Source organism: Oreochromis aureus, linkage group 13, assembly GCF_013358895.1.
Source record: "Oreochromis aureus strain Israel breed Guangdong linkage group 13, ZZ_aureus, whole genome shotgun sequence".
In the NCBI taxonomy this organism is placed as follows: domain Eukaryota; kingdom Metazoa; phylum Chordata; class Actinopteri; order Cichliformes; family Cichlidae; genus Oreochromis; species Oreochromis aureus.
In genome coordinates this window covers 32,327,856-32,343,475 of record NC_052954.1, presented here as the reverse complement: position 1 = coordinate 32,343,475, position 15,620 = coordinate 32,327,856, and positions in this window count along the sequence as shown.

The window sequence follows — 15,620 nt, the reverse complement described above, 5'->3', positions numbered from 1 at the left end:
GGGCATTAAAGGTAAGACACTGCCTGTTGAAATATATTTCAAAAGGTGTCACATTGGGCATGTCAAATTAAAAGTCTACTCACTGAAAATTACTGGTGAATGTCTGTTTTAATTTTGGTGAAGTTTTCATGAAGTTTACCGGTTGAAGTAATGATAAGGAAGTATAAGTGACAGTACTGAGTAATGAGAATAAAGGAATGAAAAGAGAATTAAAGCAGTTGGAGCTGCTAAGTGAACTCTTAGAATGATAGGGAATTTGGTCATTTTGTGGGTTCAAGTCCCATTGGTTATGCAACCCTTAAGAACTTTCTCGGAGGTGACGCCCCTGCTGGGTAAAGACGTTTATCCTTCACCTACCCTGAAGAGTAGGGATAGTTTCGGGCAACATCCGAAGAGGACTGGGGAATCTCTAAAACTGTTGAGGGTTGTCCTCAATCTTAATCCTGCTTCGGGTGTAGATTGTTGTTTCAAATTATTATAAATTTTTCTAGGACGACAGTGGCGTCTGTTAAGAAGCGCATTTTCTCGGAGGTAACGCTCCCTCCTGGATAAAGACGTTTATCCTTGACCTACCCTGAAGAGTAGGGTTAGTACGGCACGACGAGCCGGGAAGGACTGGGGAATCTTCAAAATTGCTAGGAGTTAGAGTCTCCTATTTTTGCGCTTATTGGGTATGCTGGCAAATTAAGTTAGGTTTAGAGATCTGGACAGGACAGTCTGGGACCGCCCTGGTGAATTGAGCACAAAAGTCTGGGACTGATCGGTTGGAGCCGTTATGTTCTATTATCGAAATTACATAGGAGTTGAAAAGGCCTAAAAATCTGTGCAGTTGTAATTAATAAGACGTCTGTAATATAGAATATGAGATCTATGAGTAAGATCAGTCTCTGTGTCAGTAATGCACAGCCGGATGTGCACGGATGGTGTGTGTAAATGCAAATGAGCAGCGGAGACGCGCAGAGAGGGTGGTTTCAGTTCTCGAGAGGACTGAGCGTTTTGCTAAATGCCTGTATATAAGAGGTTGGTTTTGCTTATTATGAGAGTGTAAATACAGTGTGAATATATTAGTGTGGATGTATAGTAAATGACTGAATTTTGATAGATGTATAGTTCGTGAGCCATAAATGTTGGTGTGGTTTATTTTCAGTTATGTGTGTGTGGGGAGAAGCTGCGAGACGATGAGAGGTTTCAGTTTTCTTTTTCTTTTTTCTTTTGACTTGCTCTTTCTGATCATGGAAGGCATGTCCAAAATACTCGTATGAAAGCGTATTTTGTGTGATTTTAACCGTGTGAATGCTGTCAGTATTTGATTTGAGTGACTCTGCATGATTTGTCTGAGTGAGTGGAAAATGGAAGTTTGAAAGAGAGAAGGCAGTGTGTGTGAGACGAGTCATGGCGTCTGAAAGAGGTTAGAATATTTAAAAGTGTGTGTGAGAGGAAGGTGTGTGTGTGTGACTGATGATGTCAGGGGAGCACCCAGAGAAATAGACAGAGTTAAATTCTAAGAAGATGAAGCGGATGCATGTTTTAAGAAAAAGTAATAAGGTAATAAAATTATATTAATTACAGGTTTTAGAAAAGAGACAGACTGAGAGAAATAAATACAGGAACTAACAATTACATTAATGAATTGAAAATGCACATACACAAACTGTTACATGTGAAATTATTGTTGAAAGTTTAATAAAGAAAGCAGTTTACACTCCTTTAATTTCCAGAACCAGTGTGTCCCCTAGATCTGATAACACCCTTGCCCAGTTGGCTCCTGTAGTAGGCGGGCATGGAAGGCTGGACAGCCCATGACGGGTAAGATCCCACCTCGAAACCCTGGGACAACCTAAGGCAAGGCGCAGTCACGATTGCTCGAACCTAAGTCCCGGAGTGACCTTGGAGTCACTGGAGGAGACGGATTTAACAGGTAAGGCCACTGGGCACAGACGAAGGGGAAATGTCATTCACAATGACCAGTGATGAGCCAAAGAGAGAAAACACACCCTGTCAAAAGGAGTTTGGAACACTGGAAAAGAAACATTTACAAGATCACAAAGATCATAAAGAAACATTTATAAGAATCACACATACAAACAGAAAATGCACTAACCTTACAGAGACAAGCTCATGAAGATTAATGAACAGATAATGATTTAAAACCTGGCTAAGAACACAAACATACGTAATTAAATCAGCCTGCTAATTTCATGAGGGTTAAAATGGTGTGAATGTTGAAGAAAATACACTTAAAACACACTTGGATAAAATAGAGTTGTGGAATAACTCAAACGAAGCTGTATGACAAGGTAGTGAGTTATGGAAAAAAAACAAAAAACAAAAGAGGAGTAATTACTTAGGAGTGCTCTTGCACTGATTTATCAAAGTAAGTGATTAGTATAGAAAGAAAATGAAAATAATTCAATAATGTGATAAGGTTTAAACATGTATTCCTCTTGTTAAGTTGGCTGTTGAGCTGTGGGTTTATGCAAATTAGCTGGAGTGAGTGAGTGACAAAGACACTTCCTGTGTGTGTGTGTGTGTGTCGGAGGCTTTCTGTTCAGTTCAAGAGAGATCGGGGCTGTTGAAGAGTATTGGGAGAAATATATAATGGTAAAGTATCAGGATATTTGATTACGGTGGTCAGGTCTGTTCAGAGGGGCAGATTTGGACAGGAAATTTATAATTTAAGGATGATATGTGGTTGAAATTGGTTTTTATCTTGTGCTGAATGAACACATGGTAAAGTGAGGAAGGGTGACATTGTGCAAACGGTCTTTGATCTTTTGACGAGGTTTTCGGTGTGTTGAACGGGTGAAATTTAAGATTGTTTCAGATTTTTGAGGGTGTTTGATTATTTCCAGAGAGGGTGTTTGATTAGACAGGGATATGTCTGAGAGGGGCCCCAAAAATTTTTTTTTGTAGTAGTGCACTCAGGAAAAAACCTGTCAGGTGATTTTGTTTTGTACTTTGATGAGCTAATAATCAGCTCTCTCTTTTTCATTTTGTTCTAAGCAGGCCTGGAAGACAGTGAACCGACGGCGCTGACAAAATTAACAAGTACGAAAATCAGGTGGGCTTTACAGAATTATAATTGATTACAATCAGAGACTGATTGGCGGCAAGTCTCTGTCTAAAAATGGATTGTATCGATTCAATCCAGTCAAAAGTATAGAGAACTATTTTCCTAAACAGGAAAACGAAATAAAACGAATGATTGAGCTCATTTTGCTGATGTGGAGCATCTGATGACGCGGCGCGGAGGGCTGCAGATCAGCAAAAATATCATGTGTGAATGCATGGGAGTGAATGTGAGTGGTTGGACCAAGGGGGGAAATAAATAAAAGGTTGACAAACAGGAGAAGTGGAAGACTTAAATCTGGGGATGCTGATTTTGGGATATTGATGTGTGCTTTGAGAAAATTATTTACTGGGGTTGGATTATGTTATTACATTATAGAATGCTAAATGCTAAGAGGGAAACATTGATGTAACTCAAGTTACCATTAACTGAGGTAACACATGATTAATAACTGTTCTGTGTGAGTTTATTTTGTGTCATGACACAGACTGGATCATAAAGGAGAGTATGAAATGTAAAGTACAGGTTTTGTTTCCAGGAGGTTCCAAGGATCCAGAGTTCAATGGAGCAACGAGTTGGAGAAGATTTGACATGATGATTAAATTGATTTTGTTCCTTAAACACAGGTTTTCAGGGCTGAAGCAAAACACCGGAGAGGAGAATTGCTGAGCGGTTCTGGGAAATGAAATGACTAACCTTTTTTCCTTTTAATTTGTTAAGCTTGGGTGGAGCATGTTGAGTTTTTGCCACATGAGATGTGTCAAAAAGAGAGGGGTTTAAGATTTAATGTGTTTAATTTGAAAGGGTTTTACTAGGATTTTATAAACGATTGGGGTTGTTTGATAATTTAGATATGGTAAAACTGAGGCAGAGATTGTTAATTCTAAAGAAAGGAGTAAAATGAACTGAATTCTGTTTAGAAGATAAATTGCTGGGGTTAAAAGAAGTTGTACACCAAATTAAAGGGGAAATTGTGGGAATAAAGGATATGCTTTGGGGAAGATAGTGACGATTTTATGAGTAGAAAATGTGGGATTTCTTTTTGATTTTTAGGATAAGTTGTAACAGTGACATAATGCTAGAATGTTGTTATAAGGTAGGCTTTAGGGTAGAGGAGAGCTTTTTATGAGGATGTTAAAAGTCTCGCTGACTCAAATGAATAATATTGGAGATTATATATGTAGAAATGATTTTTTCATACACATTGCATTTTGGTGCCTTTAACGGAGTTGTGGCTCAGAGAGTCGTCTCTTGAGGGTCATAAACTTTTGGTTAACGTTATGATTAGCCAATCTACTGTGAGAATGACCTGAGTTTTGAAGGATTGCACACGCTTACAGACATATAGAGTTCATCAACACACAGGACAGTATTGATTTGAGGCCTAGGGCCTGAAATTCCTTTAGCTTTTAACTGAATTTGAGTTGGCCCAATAACAAATGACAGAAAGAGGAACTGAATAGGAGTTTTGCTTGTAACTAAACTGAGTGACATATAAAATATTGAGATAACAGATGCAGCTCTAACTTAGTCCTCTTATATAAAAAGCAGTTACAGAATACAGAAATACAGAAAACAGAAGCAAAGGGAGAAAGCTTATATATGTTGGTTAAGTCTGATAAAGTTTAAGTTAGAAGGAGTCATTACATTAAAAGCAGCAAAATGAAATAAAATGATATATTCAAACAGGTTATCACCCAGAAAATGGGAGTTCAAAATACAGTTAGAGTTCAGCTTTTAGCTATGATGAAGTTTATCTAGGAGCAATTAACTATGTGCTTACACTTAGTGATTAAAGTGGTCGTTTTTCTTTGATCCTTTTAGTAGAATAAGCCCTTATAATGATTTTATGATGATTTTGCTTGTGAGAGGTGACTTAGATGAGAGGTAGGCCCTTGCAGCAGTGACAGTTTGTGCACAGGATGTTGATGATCAGATAAGGAGCAGAGAGGAAGCACATGCAGAGACATGCTTCCTTTGATCCTCTTAAAGACAACGCTTTCAGAGGTTCACAAATGCTGAGTAATGTTGAATGAGATATGAAAATAAATGTCGAAAAACCAAATACGTAATTAGGTTCATGTTTTGAGTAACATTAGGTTGAGTAACATTAGGTTTGAATAAAGAAGACAATTGAGGGACATAAGGCAGGGAAGCCGTACTAGGGAGGAAGTGTTCTGTTTCCTTTGCAGGTGGCCAGATTTCCACTAGAGTGGGACCCAGAAGAGGAGCAGAGACCACTTAAGCATGAAGTGTTCTCAAGTGGGAGCGGGCATTTTATAACTAAGACCACCTAGATGACATGAGGTTGTCTGATTTGTTAAGTCACAGGATGCCAAGAGAGGGTCAGAGCTAAGAACAGTGATCCTAAATGTCCATGACGTCAGGGGTGGACAGGGAAACAGTTGAATGGGCCAAGGAGTGACCCAACATAATGTATTGCGACCTCTGGTGGTCCAGAGGTCGAGAGTGGGAGTGTGGGGAATAGAAATATTTTATTGCTATTATTTGCTGCTATTTTATAATCATCATTACCATTTCATGTGATGTTGCATTCAGATGCATTCAGATGTTCAAATATATTGGTATTATATTAGTCTTTATTACAGGTCCAAAGAAGAACCATTTTAAAGGGTTGAGTTGAATCTATAATTTAAAAGTTATTAATGCTTTTATGATCTCTGTGTAGAGGGCAGAGACAGGAAAATACTCTCTGTGCCAAAATGAGACAGGAAACGAAACGCGTCTGCAGAGCATGTTTTGCAGAAGTGAAACCGAAAGCAGAGCGAGTGCAAGCCAAAGAGCCAAAGAGTTAGTATGCATTTATCTTTGATTTAAGCTTTTAGTAGAGGCTTTTGATCAAAACATTAATTCAGTAGAGTACACCTATAGGGATCACTGATAGGGGAAAGTTCAAGTTGCTTAAGTTAAGGTCAACTAAGGTTCAGAAAAGCAGATGCAGTACAGACAGACAAATAGTGAGAGGTCATGACACGCACGCAGTACACAACATGCACACGCCCTTGCACGTGTCACGCACTCACACACACACCAGAACAGATCTATTTTGGTAGGGCAGAAATGCAGAAGTGTGTCAAGTACTTAGAGGAAGTGCACCCGACGAGCGACAGCGAAGAGGGAAGCACCGACCAAGACAATGTTTTTAGAGCAATGTTAAAGGTCATGGAACATTTTGTGGTTTGGATTGACGTAAGCTGTACTATTGTCTATTTTTGTAAAAGAGGGGGGCTTTGTTATTGTACCCATATAAAACCTTGTCTCATGATTGTAAGTTCAGTTCAACACTGATTGGGTTGTTGAACTCACACATGTGTTCATTAAAATGCCGTCTAAATTGCACACGCCTGGATCTGTGGTTTTTATGGATTCTTCTCTCAATATTGAACCCTTAACAACCACAAATAAACCCATCTAAAAACGAAATTGATCAGTTTCTGGACAACATAACTCTTCCAAAATTATTAGACACCCAAGCAATGGCACTGGATTCACCACTGATGCCAGGTGAACTCCAGGAAGCCCTGATAAGTATGCCCAATAATAAGGCTCCAGGTCCAGACGGCTTTCCTGCAGAATTCTACAAAGAATTCTGGACGATTCTAGCACCAGTTTTTCACAGAATGTTGCAGGAAATCAAAGAAAATGGCAGACTACCACCAAATATGAACTCTGCAAATATCAGTCTCTTACTAAAACCAGGCAAAGACCCTGTATATCCCTCAAGCTATCGTCCAATATCCCTTATTAATGTAGACCTTAAAATAATCTGCAAAGCTCTCTCAAAGAGATTAGAGAAAATAACCCCCCTCTTAATTCATCCTGACCAAACTGGCTTCATAAAAGGTAGGCACTCATCAACAAATACACGTAGATTACTTAATTTAACAGACTACTCATGCAGCAAAAACATTGAAACCATAATATTGTCTCTTGATGCAGAAAAAGCATTTGACAGAGTTAACTGGAAATTTCTATTTGCAACTTTACACAAATTTGGTTTTGGAACCTCTTTCATTAACTGGTTAAAAATATTATATAATTCCCCAACAGCTTGTGTCAGAACAAATGATCAAACATCCTCCAGCTTCTGTCTCCTGAGGGGCACCAGGCAGGGATGCCCACTCTCCCTTCACTGTTTGCAATTTTTATTGAGCCACTAGCAGCAGCAATTAGACAGAATTCAGTAATTAAGGGCATAAAATGCAAGAATGTAGAACATAAAATCAGCCTTTATGCAGATGATGTGTTACTTTTTCTCCAAAACTCACAAACCAATATCTCTGGGGTGATTGAATTGATAAATTCTTTTTCAAGAGTCTCAGATTATTCAATCAACTGGTCAAAATCTACGGTTCTTCCGATTAATTGCTCCTTCCATAATTCTTCTCCTACACCACTGCAATCTGGAAATATAAAATATTTAGGTATTAATGTATCTCCTAAGCTTTCAGAATTAACTAAATTAAACCACATCCCGCTTTTAAAGACAGTAGAAAGCGATCTGGCTAGATGGAAATCTTTACCCATATCACTCATGGGAAGGATTGCCGCTATAAAAATGATGGTCTTGCCAAAAATAAACTATTTGTTTTCAATGATCCCAAATAAGCCATCACAAGATTGGTTCAGATCTCTAGACTCATGTATTTCTAAATTCCTTTGGAAAGACAAACCCCCACGTATCAGCTTAAAAACATTACAAAGGACCAAGGATAAAGGAGGATTAGATCTGCCTAACTTTAATCACTATTTTTTAGCCAACAGGCTTCAGTTCATCTCTAGATGGTTTAAACACAGCTTCTTAGATGAGCCCTGGCTAGATGTAGAACAGGCACTATGTAATAATCTAGAAATTTCAGACCTACTATTTATCAGCTCAAACATCAAAAGACATGAATGCTTTAAAAGCATCAACATCAGCTCTTCTCTGACAGCATGGTGGGAGTTTCTAAAAATGACAGCGTCCTCATTAATCCCATGCAAACGTACACCTATCTGGAATAACCCTGACATATTACAAAACAATATGATTAATTTTCCAGAATGGAGTTGTAAAGGAATTAAATACTTAGAACATATATTAGAGGAACAGAATTTATTCCATTTGACAGACTAGTTACACAATATGGGATCAACAAGAAAAGATTTTTAGAATATCAACAAATTAAATCCATAGTAAAAAAGAGATTTAAACCAGGTCAAGTTGAACTACAAACACCACCAAGTGTGGTTCAATTTCTTACTCTTAAATCCCCCAAATTATTATCTAAAATATACAGAACACTTTCTAAAATAGATGAATCAATATCCCTTCCTATTGCAAAGTGGGAAGCAGATTTATCAGTAAGCTTAGACCAAAACTTCTGGTCTCAGGTATGCTTAAAAACCTTTAAATTGATTAAAAATCCCAGTCTGCAATTAATACAATACAAAATACTACATAGAGTGCACTATACTGGTCATCGGATGTTCAAGATGGGCTTTACATCTTCCAACAACTGCTCACACTGTCAAGGCAATACACCAGACAATTACATCCACGCCCTTTGGTTCTGTCCACCAGTGCAGAAGTTTTGGCGTGAGATATGTGAAGACTTATCAAAGTGTCTGAAATGTAACATTCCAGCCTCCCTTTAGTATGTTTGCTGAGCAACTTGGATGAGGTCACTGCAGAAATAAACACAGCCCACATTGTTTTTACAGCCCTATGCATTGCCAAGAAAACAGTCCTCCTTAACTGGAAAAATAAAAATAATCTTAATTCTAATCAATATAAAAACCATCTAATAGATCACATTAGTCTTGATACAGCCTCTGCCACCACATTTGATCAATCCCTTTGGGCTCCTTTGATCGGCTTCATCACCTAGTGGGGGTGGGGGGTCATGGTTTGGTCCTGCCTTCGCTATTGTGGTTGATGTGGAGGTTGGGATGGGCTTAGGGCGCCAGGAGAACCCCTAGAGACGTTATCCCTGGAGGGCACAACCCGGGGTTGTGGTCATAACCTGGTGAGTGGCTCTGGTCGCTCTTAGAGGGTGTTCTCCTCGTGGCTGCGTGCAGCGGGGCTGGGGATGGTCTGTACTGGCGGACGTGGGTTACTGGCCTGGTAGCCTGGCTGCCCTGAGTGGATCCGGGGCAGGCGGGGGCTTGGGGTTCGGGGTGCCGTCTCCGTGATGGGGCTCTGGCTGGGCCTTGGGGGCTTCGGGTCCTCGTCGGTGTGTCGCCGAGGTTGTGGGCCGGTGGGTGCACGGGGCTCAGCCCTGGCGCAGGGGCCTCTGGTGCATCGACCTAACTGGGGACTCTTCAACTGGCAGGGAGGTTGTTCCATCCTTGCAGAAGTCCACTCTGCAGGTGGGGAGAGACACAGGAGAGGTGGAGAATAAACCTAACCTGGGTGTCTGTTGTCTTGTGTAGTCTGGACATGATTGAATGTTGGGGTGGGTATAGTTTCCTCTGCGGTGGGGTGGGGTGGGCTTCCCCAGGTCCTGTGGGGCTTAGCGGTGCTGCTGCCCTGGGCCCCGATCGGGATGGGCCTGGGCTCCCTTGCCTTGGTGGGTACCAGAGGACGGGGTGCCTACTGGGGTCAGCCGGGAGCTGCCCTAAGGAGGGCATCTTGCCCCTCCTTCTTTTCCTCCCCATCCCGGCTGCCTCCCTCTTCCCGCTCCACCACACCCACCCACACAGGTAGGGCCTTGGGGTGCGGGTGTGTCACCAGGGTGCAGGGAGGCATCCCCCCCTCTGTCCCCTTCTGGCCACCTGTGCCTCAATTTTATTTCACAACTTAGACATCCACATTATTCACACTCTCATACACACACACACACACACATATATATATATATATATATATATATATATATATATATATATATATATATATATATATATATATATATATATATAGGGCCTTGAGGGTGACCACGTTAACGGCGCCCAGAGGACGGTCTGGGTATTCAACCCTACCTCTGGCGCGGTGCCCACCTCTCAATTTTAAATCCATGTAGACATTGAGGGTTCTCGGGGGAGGGCGTGCTAACACCTGCTGCTCTCTGGCAGCAGCACCATGCCCTCCCTTGTTTTAAATGCACTTTAGAACAACACGCAGCAACACTACACACGAGCGGGAGGAGGGAGGCATGGGGTCTTCACACACCCCGTTCTCTACTAGCCATCAGGGCGGGGGCTGGGAGGAGGTGTTGGCTGTCCGATTGGCCTCCCTGCTGCTGCGGAGCCTGGGGCGGTCTGCTTGCCTCCACCCCGGGGAAAGGGTCACATCTCTTGGGTCTGGTGCCGTTTCCCCTCTGGGAGCGAGGGTACCTGGACCCAGGGCATAGAGTATGTTTGGGGAGTATGATTGTGTGTACATGTCTATGTATGTCTATCCCTACGTTGGGTGAGTGCTGAGTGTTTGTATATGTGTGCATGAGGGTGGGAAAGCATGTTTATGTCTGTATGTGCCTGTTTGTCTGTGTCTATATGTCAGGTCTGGTCTTAGACTCCACCTCCTGGGTACTCCCAGGCCCTCCAAGTGTGAGGCCTATCTCCCCTCACCACACTCCCTGCTGGTAGCTGATGCCCTCAGGGGTTGGTGCATTGGTGGTTCTTGGTGTCCGGGGCTGGGCGCTCAGGTATGCACCGGCTCACTCCCGGTGGCTACTTGGCGGGGCCCGATGCCTGTCGCTCGGTCAGGCCTCTTCCGGGGCAAAGGGGGCCCTCGGGCCTCCGGCCTCGGGGCCTGCAACTCGGTTCACTCTGGCACAGCTGGCTGCCGGCAGAGCCGGCGGGCACGCCCGGTGCAGCCCCTCTGGCTTCTGCTCCGTGGCTACTGGGTGACCCCCTCGTCTGGGGATCTCCTCAGCCCTTCCCAGGAAGGTGGCACGGATGCCCCTCCGGTGGTACTCCTTGGGCTCTCGCACTCTGGGTCCTCTGGATGTCTGGAGCCTGGATCTCCTCCATGCCTGCTTCATGCCCTGGGGACGGGGCTATGGCCCTCCACACCCTCTAGCAGACCGTTACATGGGAAAACCTTTTGTATACAAAGCGTTGATCCACACAGGTGTGCACACGGGTGTTCACTGTTCGTGAGACATAAACTACACCTTTCTTAGCTGCTACTTCAAAGCACATTGTGCGCTGTCTGTCCTGCGTGCTGCACAACAACTTTCAATATTTAGTATTTACTGCTGTTCACACTCAGCTAGATTAACGTGATGGTGTTGTGTTTAGTATGTTGCTTTGTTTTTGTTTGGTTTTTTTTGCTTGTCTTCTCTTTTTTTTCTCTCAACAGGTGATCCAGGAGATTTTTTTTTTTTTTTTTCTTTCTCTTTGTCTTTATAAGTGCCCTTTCTCACTGTCCCTTTTCCCTTCTGTTTTTCTTTTCCTTCCTCTCTTTCTTTCTCCCTTTCCTATCCCCCAGTCATGTCTGTCCCATCTGTAACAACTGAAAATAAAATAAATAATAACAACAAAGTTTGATCAAATGGACCAATACGGCAATGCCATGATGATCCATTTGGCAAAATAAATCCATTTGGTATCCTTGTTGGCCTTCAGACAACAATTCTGACGGCTTAAGAACCAAATGGGACAGACAAAAAAAAAAAAAAAAAAAAAAAAAAAAGTAAACAAAACCATAATATAAAATAATAATGACAATAATAGTAATTGAAAGTCACAGGACGGTTATTTGCCATTAAGGAGATGGGATGCAGTGGGGATAAAAGAAACCTGGAGTCTTTTAGTCTTCCTCACAGGTACTCTAAAACGGCGGCCAGAAGGCAACAACTCAAACTCACTGTGAGGTGGATGGTTCAAACAATTAAAAATAGAATGAGCTTTCCTAAGCACATTTTTGTTGTAAATGGCCAAAAGTCCATCTTGCCAGCGCCCTGAAATTGTGCTACCAACCAATTCTTATTCTTCACGTCCAGGTTACTGAACCAGGCAGCTATACAAAAAGCCATCACAGATTCAATAAAACTTCTATAAAACAAAGACAACATCTCAGATGAGGCATTAAAAGATCTAATTTTCCTTAACAAGAACAGTCTTTGTTGAACTTTTTTAGTAGTGGCATCAGCATGAGATTCAAAACACAGTTTATTTGTAACTCTCCACAATCCCAATATCAGCATCTTTATTGATAGTAGGTGATGAGCTATAAGAGGACTTCCTAAAATCAATAACCATGTCTTTAGTTTTTGACACATTTAGTGAAAGGAAGGACTCATCATACCAATCCACAAAATCATCTCCAACCTGCCCATGGCCTGACTCATCCCCCACAAGAAGACCGACGATCACTGTGTCGTCAGCAAACTTCAAGATGTGTCTGTTAGAAAAATTACTGCATAAGCGATAAAAAATCGCACACAACAGAGAAGGAGAGTGGCCGAGTTCACACAAACAAGAGTTCAAAACTGCTGTGGTGTATCGATGGGGATAGCTGCTTAAAGTCAGGATGTGCCTTGAAAATAACAGCTAGCCCTTCACCGCAGCCAGAAACTCTCGGAACACTAAAAAAGGCACAGCCAGCCAGCAGTAATTCAGAAAAGACACTTAACTCACTGGATGGAATCCAAGTTTCACTCAAAGAAAATCCAATACATGGGAAGAGAAACATTCCTTCTACAAGAAGGTCTTATTTTCACCGATCTGGCATTAATTAAACCCAACCTGAGAGGAACTGGGTTGGGAACTTCCGAGGCAGTGACAACTAGATCCATTGGTTGGAAGTTTGTTCACTCCACTCCACGCCAACCAGGAGTCCACCGGGTCCAAAGCACCCAGTGGCACCAAGAGTTGCAGACAGGATCGATGATTGGAGTGAAGTTCATGGGGAAAACAAGAAATCCGGATTCTCAGCTTGACGAGACGACCTCCACGGTTACCCCGTCTCCTACGTCGCTGTTAATCCAGTGGCAGTAGTAAGGAACGCCAGTGCTGTGGTGTTACTTCCAAATAGGGAGGCAGAGTGACCTTGGTTGTCATTTCCAAACCGAGCTAAAAGTTGGGTGAATAAACCCATTTCCAATAATGTCTGGCAATCATAAGACAATATTGGGCTGACATGTTGCACAAAATTAACTAAAAGCAATAAAATAAAACAAATAAAAGAGTGATAGATGGTCTGTCAAACGCACAGGCGCCATTTTGGATTATTAAGAAGTCATAAGCTTCCTAAGCTGGAAGAGTGAAGTCTGCTCAAGAATACCTGTAAGAAAGAGAGGAAGTTGAATTATTTACCTTTAAGTTTGTATATAGTATTGTACAGCCTGAAACTACTGAAAATCACTAAACCACTCTACATTTTGAGTGTGACTGCATGAGTGTGTGTATGTCTGTCTAAAACATACAATGAAAAACATTAGAATGCAGATATTACTGACTTGACTGTGAATGCCTGTAAGTCGGGGGGTGGGGTGCATAGCGAGTTGCCACAACTTCCTTTCAAGACAAGCTCTAAAAACATCCTCCTGCGGATTTCAGTGACTAGTTCAGTGGATCAGCACTGAGCCCAGTAAGGTATATGCTCACAATTATTAATATAAAGTCTTAACAGTATGTCCTTAAACTTGTAAATGTAAATGTGTATATGGTTATCAGCAAACTGAAGTTGTTTCTACTCAGCTTACTTGACAGAGAAATGATGATAGATCAGTCATTTGCTTTTATCTTTACTACAAAGCAATAAAAATGTTAATGTAATTAACATAATGTAATTTAATAATACAGCTAGGGCTGCACAATTAGTCGTTAGAAAATCGCAATATCAATTCATACTTATGTGCGATCTCATTTCCAAATGACAACGATTAAAAAAAAAAAAAAAAAAAAAAAAAGATGACAATTGTACCACATTTTGATCTGGGACATAATCTGCATGAAAACAAGCGCTCGCTCTTGCTGCTCAACAAATGACAAGGGCGGAGCCTTATACCACGTGATACAGAAGTCAGCTGGCAGGGAAAAAAAACAACGGAGAGCACGTGAGAGATGACGAAGCTGTAAGGCCACGAAAGTGACAGGAGAAAATCTGTCCTTGTCAACCACCCAAACATCAATAACGGGAACCTTATACAGCGCTTCCCCATACTCGTCCAACTTCCGCAGGCACAAAGAAATTACGGAGGCTATTACTTATCAATGGCTCCCATCAACACTGCAAAACGAAGGATTTAGGAAAATGATCAACACCCTAGACAAACGCTACACAGTGCCGTCCCACAACTATTTTTCAAATGTTGCACTACCTGCTCTATACACGCAGTGTCGAGCAACGGTGGAGACAGAATTACAAGCAGTACAACATTTTGCGGCAATGACAAAATGTGATACATTTATTGTTTTTATGTTTATTTATTATGTTCAGTCTCAACTGTTACGAAGTTGATGTGCAGTTAATAAGTGCAATAAATATTTATATTGGAAAAGAAAATCGTGAGAGAATCGTGATCTCAATTCTAAGCAAAAAAATCATGATTCTCATTTTATGTAAAATTGTGCAGCCCTAAATACAGCTGTCTAAATTTTCTGTTAGTGTCCCTATAAAAGTGTCCCTAAGCTAATATAATGTTCTATTAATGAAGGCCAAAGAGGAATAAAAACTATAGAGAGGGTTTCTGATATTCTGCTCCCTTAAGTCAAACTTTTAGAAGTTGCAAAAGAAAATAATAGATTACCCACAAACTGAATATCGACAAGATTTACTGCAGTAGCTGAAAGATCCGCTGGAAAAGGTACAAATGAGATGATAGAATCAGAAGCAGAATACTTTATTAATCCCAAAGGAAATTATAGGTTAGCACACTATGACGCATGCGCACTAACAAAGGAACTTTCTGACCAAACTTAACACAAACATCACATTGGGAAGAGATGTCAGGGAGGCAGGCTGATAGGAAAAACAACGGAAATACACAACATGAGGTGAGAGGAGGAGAAATAAAACTCCACTCAGACTGGGCTCCTAATGGGAGAACAGTTTGAGAACAGAAAAAACACCACGTCACAAAAGCATATGACTGTAAATACACCACAGAAACACAAGGGTTGGTAAGAGTAAGAGAGAGCCGGTTTAGACAGGAGGGAACAAGCACCGAAGGCATTTGGAAAGGGAGGGGGGATGAGTGTGTATCAGTGTATGTGTATGCGTGTGTGTGTCCTTCGCCCTGTGTGTTTTTACTTTTATTTTTTAAAAGTCTCTCTCTCTCTCTCTGTCATATATACATATATATATATATATATATACATATATATACATATACATATATATATACATATATACATATATACATATATATATATATATACATATATACATATATATATATATATACATATATATATATATATATATATATATATATATATATATATATATATATATATATATATATATATATATATATATATATATATATACATATATATATATATATATATATATATATATATATATATATATATATATATATATATATATATATATATATATATATATACATATACATATATATATATATATATA